The 15,745-nt window shown below is 36.9% G+C and overlaps 1 long non-coding RNA gene across 1 annotated transcript; it reads left to right on the top strand.

Moving 5' to 3' along the window:
* Nucleotides 1–634: 634 nt before the first annotated feature.
* On the top strand, nucleotides 635–3,983 carry LOC139704382 (uncharacterized). The gene is made up of 2 exons (XR_011706309.1): nucleotides 635–1,485; nucleotides 3,689–3,983. It is a non-coding gene; the product is annotated as an uncharacterized lncRNA (long non-coding RNA).
* The last annotated feature ends 11,762 nt before the right edge of the window (nucleotides 3,984–15,745 follow it).

Genomic DNA, 15,745 nt, shown 5'->3' with positions numbered 1-15,745 from the left:
TAACCGGCTTGAGTGCAAATAGAGATGCCTGCTGGGGATTTAACAACTTTGACATCTCGCTTTGACTTTTCTCAAAGCCCTGTCCTCATTATTAAATTAGTGTTAATTGGCTTTAGAGATGGGAACCAAATTTTCAGTCACAAATTTTGACACTCTCAAGGGGACTTTTAAGGAGTTCCCACTCTGCTTTCTTGGGGAAGCCTAGCACTCGAAACAACTGCAAGCAGAGGATGGACTTTTTGGGAGCTGGCTACTAAAAAGTTAGGAAAAAAAAATGCCTAATGCCTAAGGTCAAACCAAACTGGAGGAACTGATCCTATGGGTGAAAGATAAGATTAAGGGACTCCCAGCAGCTGCCAGAGCCATTTAGCTCTGGGGAGTTCCCTGGGTCCTTATCTACATCTTAAGGATTACGCCACCTCTGTTTACTTAAAAAGAAGGGACACTGAATGCAGTAAAGCCAGTCACGCTGAGACCCTTGATTTTACACCTATAGTTGCCCCTACGTGAAAACATCTGGTCCACTCATGGGAAAGTCTATGGTGCCACTGATAGGAGTCATAATTAAATGAAAGTTCAAAACCTGGAAAGATATTTTCTTATCTGGTTGTCTGATTGTTTCTTAAAGATAATCTAGGTTAAATGTGTGTCTAAAATAGTAATAATAATAATAATAATAATAATAATAATAATAATAATAATTTTTATTGTAACAATCTGGTATCTGAATGGGTTTCTAAAGCATTGCACTATCTTGCAGTTAAAAGTTGGGTTTAAGCAATTGTTTAGTTTGATTTCAGATAGTTCATGCTAGAAAACTTAAATACTTGGGATAAAAAAAAAAAAATTAAAGAATTTCAATTTTGAACTGGGTAGCCTGAAGAGCAATTAAAACGTTGGTCTGGCTCATAAAAATGACATTAGATAATTAAATAGCAATACTCTTAGAAATTTTCAAAGCTTAATTTCAGATATATATGGTAGTGTGTGGGCAAATTTAATGTAACTCAATGCTACTTTAGAAACTTCAGAACAAGCAAAGTGGTTTAGAGGTACCAAAGAAATTTCTTATGATGGTAGAGATCCTATTTCCAGTTTTATGTGAACAAGTTTTTCTAATGTAAAAAGATATAAAATTTTAAATTTTAAAAATTGCTTCTTAAATTTGTATCATAATTTTCAACATCTAAACCTGGAAATATAACTTAAGGTTAAAATGCCTTAGGCCTAAAGTGTCTGCTCAAAATAGCAGTTCCTGTCCTCAAAATTAAGCTTATAAGTTTCTCTAGGTGTTCAAAAAGGCCCTAATAAAATGTTAACTCTGCTTAAATTTAAAAGTTTACAAGTATTGTTTCAAAATGTGAACAAAAAGAGGTTTATATAATTATGGTGTTATTAATGTGTTCATATCTTCCAGGTATACAAGTCTGTAAGGTAGAAGCTTCGAAAGAACATTATATCAAGCTGGTGTTCTAAAGTTGTATGGTAATTTTAGGTTAAAAAAAAAAAAAAAGCATGTTAGAGATTCAATTATATCATTTGTGTTCTATAACTGAACTCGTTATCAATAAGATATGTACAGTTCCATGTTACTTTCTACTCTGAGATACAATTTATGTATTTTTAAGTTAATGAGAGCCTAATCTATGTAAAGGTTTTATTGCAAAACACAAAAGTACATTACTACTTTTCTATAAAAGGTTAAAAGCTTTCAGCCTTTAATTCATGTTTTAGGTATGATATTATGTTGTGTTAGCTAATGTTCATGTAAACTTGAACAACAATTTATGTAAACTTTGTAAAACGATCAGCTTCAGAACTATAGTACTTGAGATTTATAAAGAGCCCTGCCTTACTTGAGATAAGGCTCTGTCCCATCTCACTACATGTGAAAGTGGCTATAAAAAAGTAAGCAAGATTTCAGTACAGTTAAAGTTGTGTCCAAAAATAGGTTTGTGCCAAGATTACTAGGATCTCAAACAGAAAATTATGATGTATAACCCTGCTAGAATTCAAGGTAGCTATTATATAAGCTAAATATGTTTCTACCCTAGTTAGTTTTGTTTTGTAGTTTACTTATAGATGGTTTAAGGATTGCCTGTTAATGTTTTAAAGAGGTATTGCTTTAAGAACACAACCTGGGCCAACATAAGATAAGGAGTTATCACCTACAGGATAGAGAGATAAACATTAAAGCCCAGTGCTCTTAATATAAGGCTGTTAACTTATTTGCTGGATGTTTAAGATCAAGTTTTAAAATTAGTTAAATTAAAAGGGCCAAGAAAACCAATATTCGGCTCTTGCCCTCTGAGTCAGTCTGAATCAGGGAATAGGGGACTTCTCCAAAGGGCTCAGCAACTCTAGGCCACATAACCTCCTGAGCAGGGAGATTAATGAGACCAGTGGAGGACAGAAAGCCAATCGGTGCATTTGCTGTAAAGAGGAGGGTCATTAAAAAAGGGAGACGTCCCTGATGCTTCTGAGGGAAGCTACATGGTCAAGCAAGGCCTGGGCCCATCCTAGCGCAAATGGCACTAGCAGAACTGAAAAGCTGCTATGAAGTTCCCGAGGACTCCCAGGATAACTCAGCTGACTGTAAACAATAGGTAGAAACAAAAGTCAGTTTGACTTGCTTCATCTTAAACACTTAGCAAAGACAGTAAAAGCCAAAGCACAGCTGTTCCTGGACATCTTAAATGATAATAATAGTTAAATGTAACTTCCATAAATAAGTAGACTGGAGGCTACAGGAGAGATTCTTAGACAGAAATGCCTGATAACTGTTAAAGGGACTGCTAGAGTAGTTTTAGTCTAAGGCTTTTATTTCTAGCCAACGCAGGTAGACTTGATGTTTGCTAATATGGTTATCCAGCCCTAAGTAGCAGAATTAAAGATTTCTCTATTAGACACAGAGGAGAAACAAAAGGTTCTCTTGGAAGCTCGCAAAAAAAAAAAAATGTGCCAGGGGACGACGGGCGCCCCACCCAACTCACAAATTTGATTAAGGAAGCTTTTCCTTTAACCCGGCCAAACTGGGACTATGCGACTGAAGCAGGTAGGAACCACCTACGTCTCTATCGCCAGTTACTCATAGCGGGTCTCCATGGAGCAGGGCGACGGCCCACCAATTTGGCTCAGGTAAGACAGACTATCCAGGGGTCAGAGGAAACTCTGACAGCCTTCTTAAAGAGATTAAAAGAGGCTTATCGGAGGTTTACTCCCTTTGATCCTGATAGTGAGGACCAGAAAGGAAACATTTAATGGGCCTACCTTCGTCTCCCAGGTAAGTCAGGCGGTGGCCAATACATTGGGGATTAATTGGAAATTACACTGTGCTTATAGACCCCAAAGTTCAGGACAGGTAGAAAGGATGAATAGAAACATTAAGGAGACTTTAACTAAATTGACACTTGAAACTGGCACTAGAGACTGGGTACAACTCCTACCTTTAGCCTTGTATCGGGCCCGAAACACCCCAGGCCCACATGGACTAACCCCATTTGAAATCCTGTACAGTGCCCCACCTCCCACTGTTAACTTTTATGAAACTGAAACCTATGCCTCCCTCACCCCATCTATGCAGACTCATTTGCATGCTTTGCAATTGGTCCAGAACGAGGTCTGGAAGCCTCTAGCAGCAGCATACAAAGAGGAACTTAAAACCCCCTTGCTGCCACATCCCTTCAAGGTCGGAGACACCGTCTGGGTACGCAGGCACCAGAGCAAGAACCTCGAACCGCGGTGGAAAGGACCCTACACCATTCTGCTGACCACTCCCACTGCAATCAAAGTGGACGGCATCACCGCTTGGATCCACGCCTCCCACGTGAAAGCTGCACATCCACAGGAGCCCACAGACGCCACTCCAGAGCCTGAATGGAAATTGCAACGCACCCAGAACCCGCTAAAGATAAGACTTACCCGCTGTTGATTTTTCTTGCTCTGTGCTCTATCTTCCCCATATCAGTTGCTAGGCACCAACTCTATGATCCCAATCGGCCTATACGCCAGACATGGCAAATACTATCGGGGGCAGGAGGCATAATTTGGGAAAAAACATCCACAAAGTACCCCCTCTGGGCTTGGTGGCCTAACCTGGAGCCAGATCTTTGTCACATACTGGCCGGGTCAGAAGACTTTGATATTCCAACTACTGACCCAGCTAAACCGAGTGGGCCAGAAGTGTGCATCTCCAGCGGGGGCTGCCCTTGCTCACGCTATCCGGCAGGATGTAGGGACCCAAGGGCTCGGGCAGCTCTAAGAAAAAAAAAAAAATCATTCTATGTATGCCCCAGGGACGGGAGAACTAAGTCGCAAGCACGTAAATGTGGGCAACATGAAAGTTATTATTGTAAGGCTTGGGGATGTGAAACTACGGGGGATGCATACTGGAACCCTAGCTCATCCAGGGATTTGAACCAAGTGAAAAGAGAAAAGCAAAATGAGCCCCCACTCTCTACAGACTATTGTAAAAGTACACCTGGGACAGTCAACACCTTATGGTATGGGGACGGGCCATGCACCATGTTTGCCTGCAACCCCTTAAACATTACCTTTACTAAGGCAGGCAGAACATCAAAAGATTGGTTACAAGGGAAGCTATGGGGACTACGGGTATATCATCAGACTGCATATGACCCGGGGGTCCTATTCAAAATCAGGTTAACTATAAAAGTTGACCCCCAGCCGATAGGCCCTAACAAGATACTCCAAGACCAAAAGGCTCCTCCTCCAAAAAAAATATAAACAGGCACCCTCAAGACCAACGTCCCCATCTAATACCATCCGTCCAACCCCCTCCACTCCTCCGACCGTGGCAGTTGTCACTAATCCTACTTTACCAGGGTCAGGAGAAAGACTAATGGACCTAGTTGAAGGGGGATACCAAGCCCTCAATTCCACCCAGCCCAATCTCACTGAGTCCTGCTGGATTTGCCTCCAGGCAAGCCCCCCCCCCACTATGAAGGAGTAGCTATTAATGGGAATTTCACCTATGGCACCTCCACAAGCTGCAACTGGGAAACAAGACACAGGTTGACACTGCCTGAAGTAACCGGTTCAGGAACATGCATAGGAGGCTCCTCTATGTTAAAAGAGCTCTGTGCACGTACTGCAACCGTGTCATCCTCTGACACATCCAGCTACTTAGTGCCTCCAACAGGACTCTACTGGGCATGTAACACTGGGATTACACCCTGTGTTGCGATAGCCAATTTCAACCAGTCTAAAGATTTTTGTGTGTTAGTCCAGATCTATCCACGGCTACTCTATTATTCCACAGAAGAATTTGAGGGACATTTCATGAGCAGGACTCGATTCACCCGAGAGCCTATCAGCATTACCCTGGCAGTCTTGTTAGGAGCAGGAGTATTGGCAGGGGTTGGGACTGGGGCTGCAGCTCTGATTGAGGGCCCTCGACAGCTAGGGATTCTGGAGACTGCAATCCAACAAGACCTAAGAGCAATAGAAACCTCTGTAACTGCTTTAGAAAAATCCCTAACCTCCTTATCAGAGGTTGTTTTGCAGAATAGACGAGGTCTGGACCTATTATTCTTGAAGGAAGGAGGACTTTGTGCGGCCTTAAAGGAAAACTGTTGCTTTTACACAGATCACACAGGGGTAGTAAGGGAGTCTATGACAAAGCTTAGAGAAAGACTGGATGCACGGGAAAAATCCCTGCGAGGCTCCCAAAGTTGGTTTGAAAGCTGGTATAATAAATCCCCTTGGCTAACTACTATATTATCTACTGTAGCTGGCCCCCTGATTATATTACTGTTAATTTTAACATTTGGACCCTGCATATTTAACAAACTAATGCAATTTATGAAAGAAAGACTGTCCGTAATCCAAACTATGGTCCTCGCGCAGCAATATCAAGTACTCCAACAACACGCCGAGCCATCAACTGAGCAAATGCTGAATTCTGAGCAGATAGATCAATGGATATAGGATTATATCCCGGATAAAGAAAAGGGGGGAATGAAGGACCTCAAGGCCCCAGGCCCAACATTAGGAAATCTAACCCCTGGGCCCTGAAGCTGCAAGATGCTCCCTTATACAACCCCCATGCCAAGACCCCTCCAGCAGCACGTAGCATTTCAAGTCCTGCACAATGCTACCACAAGATGTTTCATATAGATAACCCTAACGGTCAAACTTGAGGATGCAGGTTTAAAACAGGAACTAAAAGAATAGGATGCAAGTTTAAAATAGGAATTAAAAAAGGAGACAGGATGCCATTCTATGGTTTTCCCGAGAACAATAAGTTGAAAAACAAGTTTACCCCCTAGGTGACCCACTGACTGGATTCAGAAGGTCCAACAGGAAGACTGTCACTGTGCTATGCTAAGAACTAACCCACTTATTCCCTATAAAAGATCTATGCCCCAAAGCCTGGTGTGCCAGTTCACCGAAGCTCCGGCTGAGGTTTCACTGAGCACCCGCAGGCGCCTGCGTATCAATAAATCGCCTCTTGCTTTTGCAGCCAGTGCCTCGTGCGTCTTTCTTGGACAGGGAATCGGCGGGTCTTTCAATAATAATAATAATAATAATAATAATAATAATAAATAAACAAACAAACCCTCATGAGTAACAAGCCCTAAAATTAACAGCCTCTCTCATGCATGAATACAATAAATGGATTTGTAGTTCTCTCCTGGTAATTATCTTAGTCTTCACTATGCAATCTGGAAACATGCTGGACTCATGGCACATGGAAGCCCACAAAGGGCTTTAGAAACAAGCTGAAAACACCATACAATTATGAAATAAAATGCCCAGGTTTTCAACTGCTGATCTAAGCCTCACTAGACTAGTCAGAGGGAGGTGAAGTCTAAGCTACCACGGAGAGACCCTCTGGCCACAAGACTCTGGAGAGGACCACGAGGAGTCCCTAGCCATGACTGCCAGTTTCCACCCTTGCCACTCCTGTCAGCTTTAAGACACTTTCCTAAGCAGTCTCAATATAACAAGGCACACTTACCATTTCCTGGCTCTCAGGGTTCTCAGCGTTCTCCCTGTGGTTTGTTTTCAGATTCTGCATAGCACAGACACCTGGGCTCTGGATCCAGGAGAGAAGCCTACAAAAAGATTTAAAAAATGGCGGGTTCCAGACACCAAGGAAACAGAAGATTGTGGAAGCCCTCCCCCTCATCACTGGCTGCTTGAGGATTGGCAGTTCTCACCTAAGTGACTGATTGGTCAAGGCTTCAGGCACTGCCTCCAACCTGAGGCAAGTGGGCACAGAATCAAAGTCTGAATGGCAGGCTGCTCCATTGTCATTGTTAACCGACTACAGAGCAGGGCTGAGAATATAGCTTAGTCAGTAGAGTGCTTGTTTTGCTGATATAAGGCCATGGATTAAATCCCCTGCACTACACACACACACTTCCCCGCCCCCCCCCCCAAAAAAAAAAAAGATTAAGTAAAGGACTTTGGAAACTAGGGTTATGGATCAGTGGTAGAGAACTTCCCTAGCATGCTTGAGGTACTGGGTTGAATACGAAGCACCGCATTAAAAAGCCACCCAAGATGGGGATGTGGCTCAAGCGGTAGCACACTCGCCTGGCATGCAGGCGGCCCAAGTTAGATCCTCAGCACCATATACAAACAAATAAGTTGTTTCTGCCAAAAACTAAAAATAAATATTAAAAAAAGCCAACAAACAAACTACTAATGATACTGTGTCCATCTACAACATAAAAATATTCAAGAAAAAAAAAAAAGACTTTGTATTGGACTTGTGCACCCTCACTACAGAACTCATAAACACTTTTCATAAATAATATATACATATATGTCTTCATACAATGTATAAAATTCTCCTGTGATGTCTTTTTTTTTTTTAATCTTTATTTATTTTAGTTTTTGGCGGACACAACATCTTTGTATGTGGTGCTGAGGATCGAACCCGGGCCGCACGCATGCCAGGTGAGCGCGCTACTGCTTGAGCCACATCCCCAGCCCATGTGATGTCTTTTCAAGTAACTTATATTACAGGTATTCTTCACAACCTTAAATCCTCCCCACCTCACTTCTTATTATTATTATTATTATTATTATTATTATTATTATTATTATTATAGGCCTGTTAATTGCATTAAATGCCTCTGTATGGGGTTATTTTAAGGCAAAGTTTTCTTCCAATAATAGGACCTAGCCCAGAGAAAAATGTATTGACACTAATAACTGTTTATAAGGTTAAAGAAATTTGTGAATACATATGTATATGTATTTTTATGAAAATGATATCACAATTACTTTAATATATATTTTTTTTAAATTTTTCTATTCTTTGTCTCATAAAAAAAAAACAGTTTGAACTTTAAATTCTTTAGCCGTGTTCTTATATCCCTTCCCCCAAAAAAGTGACTCACAAGTATAATTCAAATTATTGAGACTCATAAATTTTTGATCTTTAACTAGTGAAGTTTAAAGATTTTCTTTTTATTTTCACATTTAAATTAAGCACACTTTTATAGCTTTCTTGTTGTTTAACTGACTTTTAATATTCTACAATTTTTACCCCCATTCTGATCACTTTGGACTATTGATGTTTTCATGGAGGGGATCTCAAAGTGGTCATGCACAAGGTAGGAAATGGATATAGTAAGATATAAGACTGGTGATTGCTGAATATGTAGATTTTGCTATACAAAATAAGTCTTGGTGGATGATATAGGGGTAGGGAGAAAAAGAGCAATGAAAAAACGAAGAAAAACTTGAACAGTAGAGGGGTTCACATGCCACAAGTCTAAAATGATAGCGTGAATATAGAGGGTAGTGTTCTTGGAAGTAGCAATAAAATTTGAGGGAAAGAAAAAGGTAATTTTTTGCACAGTTCCCAAGTTTGAGAGCCAGGTGACTGGATTCTGTGTCCAACTCTTCCCACCTAGGAGTGGAACTTATAGTTCATAGGGTGTGTCTCAGTGAGTAGTAAAACACCATTTCTATGTACCTTTACACTTTTTCATGGCTACAAGCTGACTTTGACAATTCCAGTCACATTATAACTTTGCACTTGTTAGCTATTCATTAATTAATTAATTCATTACATTATATATTTGTTTTTTATTAATTTACTTATTCTTTAGTTGTCATTGTTTTTACATTACTGGTGATTACATAATTGCATAAATATTCTGAATGTTGACTTTTGGTTAAATATTGTTTTATGTGTTTATTCATACATTTACTTTTCATTGAAATGTTTTTCCTTTGACAAGCCTGATTTATATTAGACCTCAATCTTCATTTATGAAGACAATATAAAATCACACTATTCCAAATAACTCAAGAATTTATCATCTTTGCAGAACCCTAATCACCTGCTAAAGTTGACCCGGGACAACTAAAAGCTGTGTCAAAACTCCTCTTTTTTCTTATATAACTTTAATAAAGCATTTCTCTCTCACTTTTATATTTTGGAGAGTAGACTAACTTCCCAAGCAGTAGTTAATAACCTAGATGAGTTTTCCAACTAGCTCACTATTACTTTTAAATTATTTACATCCTTGACACTAACAGTGTCACTGATTACTTTTTTTAATTTTTGCAAGATTTCTCTCTCTCTCTCATATGAAAAATTGAAATCAGATATGCTTTTTTACTAAGAAACACTCTCAGCCTTTAATACAATTTTCTATAAAGAAAAAGGGTTTTGCTGAGTTTCTTAGAGCCTCACTAATTTGCTGAAGCTGGATGATTTTAATCTAATGTTATAGAAGTTTGCATTATATATATATATATATATATATATATATATATATATATATATATATATATATATAGAGAGAGAGAGAGAGAGAGAGAGGGTAGTGTTCATTTGACTCTTTCTCTTGGGGACTGTGCCAGAGTTACCTTCTTCTTTCACTTCTACCTTATTTCTGCCTCCAAAGAAACTACCCTTTACCCTCATAGTATCATTGATCCACCATTAGACTTTTTAAATCTGAACTCTTGAGCTGGTCATTCTTTCCCTCTTTTCTTCACAGCACTTTTTGCTCTACCCATACCTATTCCACCAATACTTTTTCATGAATACTCCCTACTACATACTCAGTATCCACCAATATTACATCCTGATCCATCCCTGTTCTGCTTTTTCCATGGATCACTTTGAGATCCCCTCCACCCAGATATCAATAGTCCAGAGTAAGGTCAGGTAAGGGTGTTATATATGCAGGTTTTTAAATGTCATTTACATAACAATAAGCCTATTAAAATTGGGATGTATTTTGTCTTAGGTTAAAAAAGAAAATCTACAGACTGCACTGTTATACTGAATTGTTTAAAATTTATTAATCTCAATAATTTCAAAAAAGAAATTCTATAAAAAGGAGAATAAAGGAAAGAACATAATACATAAAAATTGACAAATTTGAAGACACACCATGTGTACATATCAAAAAGTGTCATATATCAGTGCTTTCAAAAGACAAATTAATTTGAAATAAATGTAGTTAATGTGAGATGTAGTAATCATTTATTAATTATATATAATGGTAGTATACATGTATATGAACAAAATGCATCTCATAAAATTATGAGTATACATTGCAAAAAATGAACTCTACAGTATTTTTTTTTTAATTTTGCTGACAACATTATAAATACCTACATCTAGGTTTATGTATTACCGAATGTTCAGGATACATTTTGTACTTCATAAAGTTTACAACTCACCAACAGACATTTTTTTTTCAATTTTTAAAAGGAGTAGTATTTATTTTCAGTTATAACATAATGCCATCATTTATCTTTAATTTTTAAATATTTTTTTAATTATATATGACAACAGAATGCATTACAATTCTTATTACACATATAGAGCACAATTTTTCATTTCTCTGGTTTTATACAAATTATATTTACATGAATTCACTTCTTTATACATATACGTTATATAAAAATATACATCATATTCCACCATCATTTTTAACCCTATGATCTCTCCCCTCACCTCCCAACCCCCCAAAGGTAATTTTGATACAAAATGATGTATGCTATAAAGTTATAGAAAAGAGTATATACCTTATAATAATATGAACAGATAAAGTTTTGTAACTAATACATAGCATAATAATAATAATAATAATAAACTTGACATTTAGACATTAATAAATTATATATCTAGCACTATTGACATCTTTTCCAAAAAAAATTGACATCTTTTCCAAAAGAAGAGGGAGTTATTTTTTGGGGAAAATGGTATTCTATGCTTTCTTAATATCAAGAATAAATTATTTTCAGAAGTAATATATATTTCAATATAAAAATAAAATAGAACCAGGTTCCATGGCACACACCTCTAATCCCAATGGATTGTGAGGCTAAGGCAAGATAATCCTGAGTTCAAAGCCAGCCTCAGAAACGTAGCAAGCTCCTAAGCAACTATGTGTGACCCAGACTCTGTGTGCCCCTGATTTAAATTTCCAGTAAGAAAAAAACAACAACAAAAAGAATACAATGTATTTATGAGGACACAGAACAAATATTCATGAACTAAAGATGGAGTAGAAATTGCTGTTATTTCATCATGAAAACTGTATATATAATACTCCTCACCAAGCAGCTTAGACCTGTAGAAATTATAGTATATGTGTGTACAATGACAGTGTACAAGTATGTGATAGCATAAGACTAGAGCTATACTTGTCAATACAGTAGAAATCTGTGGCCTAGGAGGAAAGATGAGGTGATTCAGAAAAATAAAAATAATAAAGTTTGAGGAAAAAAAATGGTTTCTGAAGCACTGAAAGATTTTTGGTTTAATTAGAGTACAAAATACCACATAAGTATTATACTGAAGTTACATCTGTTAAATACATCACATGTATAATGGATTTCAAGGAAAATATGTGGAACTTACCACAAACTAAATAAAAATTTACAAAAGCACATAAAATAACATGTGTGTAAATAAAACTAATCATTACAAAGACAACTATTTTAACTCAATTTAATATATAATATTTTCCTATCAAAATTTTAGCATGTTTTTCTTTAAATTCAAGAATAGAGCTGGACCTGTTGGTGCACAAATGTAATCACAGTACCTTGGGAAGTGTATTGTGAGCTCAAAGCCAGCATCAGCAAAAGTGAGGCCCTAAGCAACTCAGTGAGATACCATGTCTAAATGTCATACAAAATATGTTTGGGGATGTGGCTCAATTCCTCTGAGTTTAAATCCAAGTACCAAATAAAAGAAAAAAAAAGAAGGAACCAAAAAAATTATCTTAGAAATGAAATATATGTAAAATACCCCAAAACCTTTAATAAAAAACAAATAATATTGTTATGAGACACATTTAATGTATATTATGAAACTATATTGCAATAATACAGACCAATATATCATAATATAAATCAAATCTGAAACCATATGTAGATCAATAGTATTGTTAAGAGCAATAGAAAGGCATATGTAAAACTGACCATATGAAAAATAACATTAGAAATGAATGAATGAATGTTTCCAACCTAAAGTTAGAATTGGGACATAGAGGAAAAGTTCACTGTTAGAGTGTGTGTGCAGAATGTGCAAGATAGTCAGTTCCAAACTTAGCAACACTATAAAAAGCAAATATTAATAGGGAATGATGTTGAAAATAAAGCAGAATATTAAATGAGACACTCTCCCTCCATCTATAGATACATTTAAGGAAAAAACTACTGTGAGTATCTCTTTGGCAAAATCATGAATGAGAGATTTAGATACACTGGATATTAGTCCGGTCTTAAGAAATGTACCATATTTGGGACAAAATTCCCAATTACCATCATCACCTCTAGTGAACAGAAATGTGAGAGAGGGGCTGAGGATGTAGCTCAGTTTTTAGAGTGATTGCCTTGTATGCACAAGGCCCTGGGTTCAATCTCTAGCACCACAAAAAAAAAAAAAAGAAGGAAATATAAAAGAAATGATACAAAAAATGGTGATATCTAGGAGCCATAAAATTTTTCACAAGTTTTTCATCAGCTGTGACCAAGACACAAAAATACCCAAATATCAAAGCTGTCAATTTATCTCAAAAAAAATCTGCCAGCATATTTTCCCAATTACTGTTGCTGACAGATGAAGTTCACTCTAGCTTGTATTATAGGTGAAATAGGGAGGAATCCAGTAAACTACTCTTAGCTTGAGTGAGATTTTAGCACTTCCTGAATCCTGCCCCAACCCTGATGCACTAGTAATAAGGCGAGAACTACCAATTCCTCCTAGAAAAAGGTTTTTTTTTTTTTTTTTTTTTTTTTTTTTTGTGTGGGTGTGTGTATGTGTGTATTGAATGTTTCACATTTAACATATTTTGTGTATGTTACTATGTCCCTGATACACTAGTAATAATGCCAGAACTACCAATTGCTCCTAGAAAGTTTTTTTTTTGTGTGTGTGGATGTGTGTGTCAATGTGTGTACTGAATATCTCAACTTTAACATATTTTATTTACCTTACTATGTCCTGAAGTTCCAAACTCTAGAACAAAAGGTGATTGAGCTTATGTAAATCTCTGTAGATTTCAAACAAATGAATTTACATCCTTTTCCCAGCACTTTTATGAACTATGACACCAAAAAGCTGTTCAGAAAGGAGCTTAAAAAACAATGATCCCTGTTTATTCCAACAAATCTTTACAGAATAGTCCTACATTGGCTACTTCATATAAACTTTCCTCAGGGATAAAATGCATCAGTCAAAGAGATTTTCTGTAGCCTGGGCAGTGTTGTTGAAAAGGTTATTATAATAATCTGAAAGAGCTAGGTGTAGTGGCAAATATACTAGAGGCTAGAGAGGCAAGTCAGGAGGATTGTAATTTGAAAGACAGCCTTAACAACATAGAAAGGGTATAAGCAACTTATTGAGAAATTAGTGATATATCATCTGTCTCAAAAAAAAAAAAAAAAAAAAGGACTGGAGACATAACTCAGTGGTAAACACCCGCAGAGTTCAATTCCTAGCACCAAACCACACCAAACTAAACAAATATCCAAAAGATAGTAGGGACTCCAGAGTACAGGTGTATATGCATAGATAAAAATTTTGGTTACAATATAAAGTTAATAAAGATACTTTTGAAAAAAAAAATTCATGGTTCTTTTTTTTTAAAGAGAGAGAGAGAGAGAGAGAATTTTAATATTTATTTATTCATTTTAGTTTTCGGCAGACACAACATCTTTATTTGTGTGTGGTGCTAAGGATAAAACCCAGTACCACACGAATGCCAGGCAAATGCACTACCGCTTGTGCCACATTCCCAGCCCCTATCATGGTTCTTAAGAGCTCAAAATAAAAATGCCATATAATCCACTAATAATAATTTTTTTGAAGCAGGGTATCATTGTTAATGTCTGTACTCTCAGTGGCTTGGGAGGAAGAAACAGGAGGAACTTAAATGCAAGACCAGCCTCAGAAACTTGGCAATGGCTTAAGTGACTCACTGATATCCTGTCTTATTAAAAAAAATAGGGATGTACCACAGTAGTAAAGCGCCTAAATAAGTAAAAATAAATAACAATAACAATTCTTGGTTTAAAAATGCCCTATAACCCAGTAATTGTAATTCTGGGTAAATATCTAAAGAAATTGGAACACTTTTGTTAAAGATATTACTTCACTTCCATTTTTATTGTAGGTTTATTCACAGTATCTAATAAAAGGAATCAAATGAAGTGCCTTTTAGATGCAAGGTATTGATGAAAATGTTTCTTCCAGCTGCAGATCATCCATCTACTTGCCTTAAAGGCTGCATACTTATAATTCAAACTGCTCCCAAAAAGGCAAGGCTCAGATATGGATTCTTCTGAGTACTCCAAGAAATTTTGGTACCTCCGGAAAAATTCTATAAGACTTTTCCAAAATTAAGGAATAGGTAAATTTTGGAGTTTGGAATGTGGACAACATACAGTAAATTCTTCAAGGGAGAATCTTAATTCAGACACTGTGATAAGGTGTCTGGTCTGGGGGAGAAAGAGGAAGTAAAATCAGAGTTTGAGATAAAACTAGACTTTGCTTCACTGATTTCTAGGTTATTGATTTAATCCAAACAGATATTGGAAAAGGGTTAAAGCTACTAATTAAAATTTATGTAAAACAGGTATTTAAAAAGTACCAGGAAAGAGCTGAAGGTGTGGCTCAGTGGTACAGTGCTTGCCTAGCATATATGAGGCCGTGAGCTTAATTCTCAGCACCCCATATAAAAAAAATTAAATATAAAAAAAATATTTAAAAAAATACCAGGTAAGGATTTAGGGTTGTTGCTCAGTAGTAGAGTACCTGGATAGTATGCATGAGGCAGTCTGTTTGATACTGGACCTACATTAATAACAACAATAACAATAATAATAATAATAATAATAATAATAATAATAATAAATATATTTTGTTCATCCACAACTAAGAAAAAAATTATTTTAAGCAAGTACAAGAGTGCTATGGCCTGTAACCTTCTAATTATCTGTGTTCTAATTAAGCCCTTGCAATTCAACTTTCTTGTTATTTAAATTAAAGTCCAGTTCCACTTTTATTTCCTGCCATACCAGGTCTAAGGAGTTTGCTTGAATGTTAGGAATGCTTCTAAATGTCACTTTAATAAAGTCGTTTTACATATTTAAAAACTCAGTTGAAAGCAAACTTGGTGGCACAGGCCATAACCCCTTTGGCACAGAAGAATTATACATGGGTATCATGAGTTCAAAGCTACCATCAGCAAAAACAAGGCACTAAGCAACTAAGTGAGACCCTCTCTCT

This window comes from Marmota flaviventris, unplaced genomic scaffold, assembly GCF_047511675.1.
Source record: "Marmota flaviventris isolate mMarFla1 unplaced genomic scaffold, mMarFla1.hap1 Scaffold_55, whole genome shotgun sequence".
In the NCBI taxonomy this organism is placed as follows: Eukaryota; Metazoa; Chordata; class Mammalia; order Rodentia; family Sciuridae; genus Marmota; species Marmota flaviventris.
Note: the sequence above shows the minus strand (reverse complement) of the source record. Positions and strands in the feature narration are given on the sequence as shown.